This window comes from Phoenix dactylifera, chromosome 1 (assembly GCF_009389715.1).
Source record: "Phoenix dactylifera cultivar Barhee BC4 chromosome 1, palm_55x_up_171113_PBpolish2nd_filt_p, whole genome shotgun sequence".
NCBI classification, from domain to species: Eukaryota; Viridiplantae; Streptophyta; class Magnoliopsida; order Arecales; family Arecaceae; genus Phoenix; species Phoenix dactylifera.
Window position 1 is genome coordinate 19356933 of NC_052392.1, and position 5599 is coordinate 19362531.

Genomic DNA, 5599 nt, shown 5'->3' on the forward strand with positions numbered 1-5599 from the left:
GTGGTTAAGGTAGATTATGGCTGAGCCACAACAAAGAGTAAAGCTCCCAGGGTCAGCTGGTTATATGGAAGGGGCATTTGAGCTTGAGCCAAGCTTGACAATAGATGCTGAAGTTTAGCTTCTTGTTGACTAAACAAGCACGAAGGAGCTTGTTTCTATTTCAAGCCTGAGCTTCTGTTTGCTTGTTATATGCCCAAAGTGGCTGCTTTGTGGGTCAAGCCTTAAATGAAGTCTGAGATTGTCTGGTTTCCTAACTGAAGGAGTTCAGTTGAGCCTGTCATCCAGCTAAGCCCGAGCTGTGCATGCACTCTTGGTTCATTTGCAGCACCGGGAGAGGGAATAGGAGGCGGGGAAGAGGGGAAGAAGGGAAGAAAAATGTTGGTAGGTCATTTAAGGTTTGCATCAGTAATGTCTGTGTGTAATTGAAATATAATATTTATTAGTTTTGATAACTTGGTGGCCCAAATTTAAACAACACGAACCCTACTGAATTTGTTAGTGGGTCAAGCTTGTATGACCCATACTCGACCAATCAGAGAGCAGAGCCAGCTGAGGCAGCCAGATAGAGTAGGTTCCAAAATGGCCAGCCCTAGATCTTGAATATGCTTTTGTCATTCACCTTCATGATGGACCATGTTTATCCATCAGTGTTAACCCTAACAACTCTTTCACTCTTCAGTTTTCTCCGAGGCACCCTATACTAGCAATACTAACATAGTTCTTGGCGCATTGAAGTGGCTGAAAATGAGGATTTTTTCTGCAGATAACACCTAAATAACTTAAGATATTTTTGTTGTCTATTAAACCAAATTCTATCCGAGATGTGAATGTTTTATATGTTGATGTAGGAAGGAACAGGAGATTGGTTTTGCTACGGCGGTGTTTTAAAAGGGTTAAGTTTGATCCAACAACTTGTTGAAATTTCAGGATGCCAGTACTTATTCTAAAGAAAACTGGTAATTGGCAACTAGTTCTTTTCCTCTTGTTGAGAAATACAATAGGAGGAAGTCCGGATGAAATCTGGTGAGGACAGGATTTGAACCTAGGTCACTGTTATTAACATCGAGTGACTTTACCGATTAAGCCAGTTGGCATTTTCAGTGCGTAATTAGTCTTTGAACTAAGATTTAGTTTCTTAGGTTTTACGTTGGACTCGAAGGCCTGGGTTTGATTGAACAAAAGAAATTATGTATTTATTTCCACAGGCAAGGTTAGATATTTGGGGAAGTAATGTAACAAGGATTTCATTTTTGAAAAAACAAATCCTAATGATTAATGCATTTACTGTAACCATAAAATAATTGAGGAATATTATTTAAAATATATAAAAGAAACAAGAGTGCGCCAATGCTTACATACTGCCATGAATATCGTATGCACAAAGTATATGGCTTTACTTAAAAGTCTCACATCTGTTTAACAATTCATGACACTAGAAACTTTCAAAAATTTTTGATTACACGAACACACTCTTTACAATTCTAGTCCTGTTCTTAAATACTTATCCAAGTCAAGACTATATATATATAATGGTAATATGATCTTCTTAAAACTGCAACTGATAGATTTTGAGAATTCCTTTTGGAAATAAAAGTATGTCAAAACACAATTTAGCGACTTCTAAAAATTCTTAATCCATTCAATAATTCAAGCAGGAGACTGGTCCTATTCAAATAGGACTTTAGAGCCAGTCCAACAAAATAGCCACAAAATTCAACCTGGTAATTGCTATAAACCCAAAACAAATTGCCTAATTTATTTATGGTTTTATCCATATTGTGTGGCCCATGAAAGTTTAGTTTTCTTTCTCATCTCTACCCTCTTTGAGTTTTCTCTTAAAATCCAATAACAACTTCTAGAGAAAGAATATTTGTAGAATTTCTCTATGAATATAACAGAACAAGATATAGTCTACACTGTATACAGAAGTTCCAATAATTTCTGCCTAGAAGTTCTCTGTATCTTTAAATCTAATAAAATCGATCCTCAACATCTGTCTGTGTAGCTATAAATTATTCAGAATCATGGGCCCTGTTATGGTTGGCTTGCATCCCAAATGGCTCTCATGGTCAACCGAGGACAGTTGCTGGATGTTTAAGACCAAGTTGGCCACAAAATGGGGGATACTTACCACTGTTCGGGTTGCTTTTTAGCCTACGTTTAGATTTGGTACGAGTTTTTGGGATAAAAAAAGGTTGTAAATCTTAATTTTTGCGTAAGGGAAAATGATGTTATACCAATTAAAGATTGCAGCTGTTTGTTTGGACACTGGGAGCGGGTAAGAGATACTGTTTGGATGTTGCTTGGAGAAAAGTGGATGAAAAAAGTGATTTTGTAATGTATTTTTAGTATTATACTATGATATTACATTATACATCATACTAAATATTGCAATGTAATATTATAATGTTATGCAATATTATATTATATGATAAGATTATAATAATATTTAATAATATAGAATATCATATTATAATAATATTATAACGTAGTATCATATATATTATATTATATTATATTATTGGAGATCTAAATTGGTCATTTTCTTAAATAATGGAGGGCATAGGGGAGTGGTTGGGATCAAGTTTTACACTATAGTTAGGCAACCGTCCCTTAGATATAAAGTTGTAAAGCGTATAAACTTCGTTGACTGGATAACTGGGCCTAACTTATCTTGGCCGACAGATTAGCATTTTTAGTTGTTATTCCCAGGATAAATGGGGATAAATCCCACATATTGCCTATCCGAACAGTGCCTTAAGGTCATGGATATCTCTCTCTCAATTCATGGGTCACTGGGCTAGAAATTTAGTTGGCACTGTAAAGCTTGGTCCATTAGAAACATTATAAGTCCATAAGTATGCCTGTCTGCACTGACCTGCAATCAGGGATGAGTTTAACGTGCATCAGTCTTGCCCCACATCTAGATTTGACATCCTGATTGGAAATCGCTGAAAGGTCAGTGATTTTTCAATATCCATATCAAATAATTTCCATGTCCACTCATCATCTCCTAGAAATGCCGGTGTGCACATCTTATCATGCTCCCTTCATGATTAAAGTGGATCTTTTGGGACCATTTGAGTAGGGTAGTAACAGACATTTAGTGTTCATGTGTCAATATTAGAATATTCCTAAGTTGGAGGGAAGATGATGGTTGACCTCTGATTGAGTTATAGCTTGCTTATTTATTTACTTATTTATCTACTATTGTTATTATTATTGTCGTTGTTATTTTTTCCAAGCTACCATACTAAGGTCAATAATGTTAATAAATGGTCAAATGAAAAGATTGAATAATTTTTTTGAGCCTGTCTAGTATTCAAGTTGCGCCCTTTCAGATTACTTCATTACCTCAAACTACGTAAAAGTAACCTACATGGACCAAAATTCAACTAAGTTTGATACTTAAAATGTTTTATATATATATATATATATATATATAAAATTAATAACTTCCATATTTTGAGTACTTCAATACCTATTGTGATCATTAGTATTTTTGAGAACAGAATGTGGAGCGGCCTTTATGTTATAAAATTTGAACATAATAAATGGTAGAACAAGGGCTACCTAGAGAGAGACTTGACCTCATAAGTTGCTCTGCTCTCTTCACACATGTAATGAATCCCATAACCTCTCCCTTTTAAATTATGGTACAACAATGCACCAAATAACACATACCAGGGGTAGATCTTTATGCAAGGCTGGGCTATCCTAGGTTCTCCACTGGTAGAAGACGGGAAAGTGAGTGGGACAGGGGTGAGAGAAGCCTACTAAAGTGTCTTTCCTTCATCTTTAGTGGGTATCTGAGGCCACTGCCACAAATCATTTCATAGGTCGCAAAGGTGGGTGGGTTGCAGGTAGGAGAGATAGGAAATGGGTGTTGTATATCGAAAGTCAACTTCTTTTTCTTTAAATTATTGCTATTACTGTTGTTTGGTGCTTGAAGCTCAGGGCCGCCTTGGAACATAATACTGATAAGCCAAGGCAACTTTTCCGACGGTCTTCTTCACATGTATGCAGCTCTCCACCACCAGTGCTGACTCTCTTTCGGCTCTCTGCATGGGTCTTCTGTGTGATTTCACTTGTGACACTGCTGATTTATGTGATAACTTTTGATGGGACATGAAAGATTAGGGCGAGTTAGTGGGATATGATGAAGAGGAGAACGCCTATTTGTGGAGAAAGACTCCAAGTCTTTTCATTAAGTAATCCATTCCATCCCCAAAATTATTTTGAGGAGAATAATGGTAGATCTGGTCTCTGTTCTTCTTCTTCATTCTCAACATGAATCCATCAAGGGAACTTCCCGGCATGTAAAATTTCCTAGTGAACTTCTCTTCCTAGTGATCAAAAAGCCAATGGTTGTTCTTGGGCAGGCTTTGGTTTGCTATACTACCGCCGGATATTAGCTTTTGTATTAACATATAATTATCATCTCATATGGTTTTGTCGATCATTAACTAATACTTTTCTCTCTAAGGCTAATGGATGGACTGAAACCAATACTAAGCTAATACCGTATTTAGAATCTCCACTGCCATTTCACCTATACTAAGCTAGGTATAATTATCCTTCTCACACTGCCGGAGACAGAACTCTTTAGCTTTAAAAGTAAAGTCTCTTAATATTTTTCCAAATTCTGCAATAATGTTTACTAGCGAGTTCTATTTGCATTTATTGTAACAAATAGCTTGTTACATTTGTTACAGTTCTGAAGAAACAATACCATGATGATTGTTTGACCCTAGCATACTCATTATATACTGATGTTCTTAGTGCAAATTATTATTCTTCACTGACCTTGTTCTTTTCAATTTCCATCATATATTTCTTATGCTTTTCTTTTAATGGACACCGGATACATAATTTTTTCTAACATGTAAAATGTATGTGGTTTGAGGGTCAAAATGTTTTTCTAATTCAGATCACGTAGTATTTAAATGGGATTTGAGTGACTAGAAAATTTATGACAGTTGAAATTGCAGTGGTTAGGCTCCCAAAGATTTTTCATCAATTGGTGTCAAACTTACTCGACAATTTTGCCAAACAAATTCAGGACGGACTTTGCCTTGGTCGGCCAGTATCAAGATGAGGCGCATCCTAACACGTGGTTCACGTAGATGCGCATGATAAAGTTCTCGTGCGGTGACAGTAGAACACCCTCGAACGATAGCCTTTTTGTCCGCTCACGAGGTTCTTATTTCTGCGCTACATAGTCTTGGTCATGCTGTCAATTGTCGAATCCTTGAGGGCTCGTTTGGTTCGCGGGAAAAGAAGGGGGGAAAGTGTGGTCAACGGGAAAGTAATGAGATGCCTCTTGTTTGGTTGGAGTTTTCAAAGAAGAGAGAAGGGAAAGTTATATTCCCATGGGAATGTGATTCCCACATTTCATGGGAAAGTCTTTCCCATGAGAAACATGGGAAAGTTACTTTCCCATGAGGCGGGAATCACTCCATTTTTACTTTTTCCCAAAAAGTCCCTTCAGCATTAAAGAAGCATTAAAGAGGCATTAAAAACCTAATTTTTATTAAGGGCATAATAGGAATTATATATAACTTTCCTAGGAAAGTGGATGGCCAACCAAACATAAGCA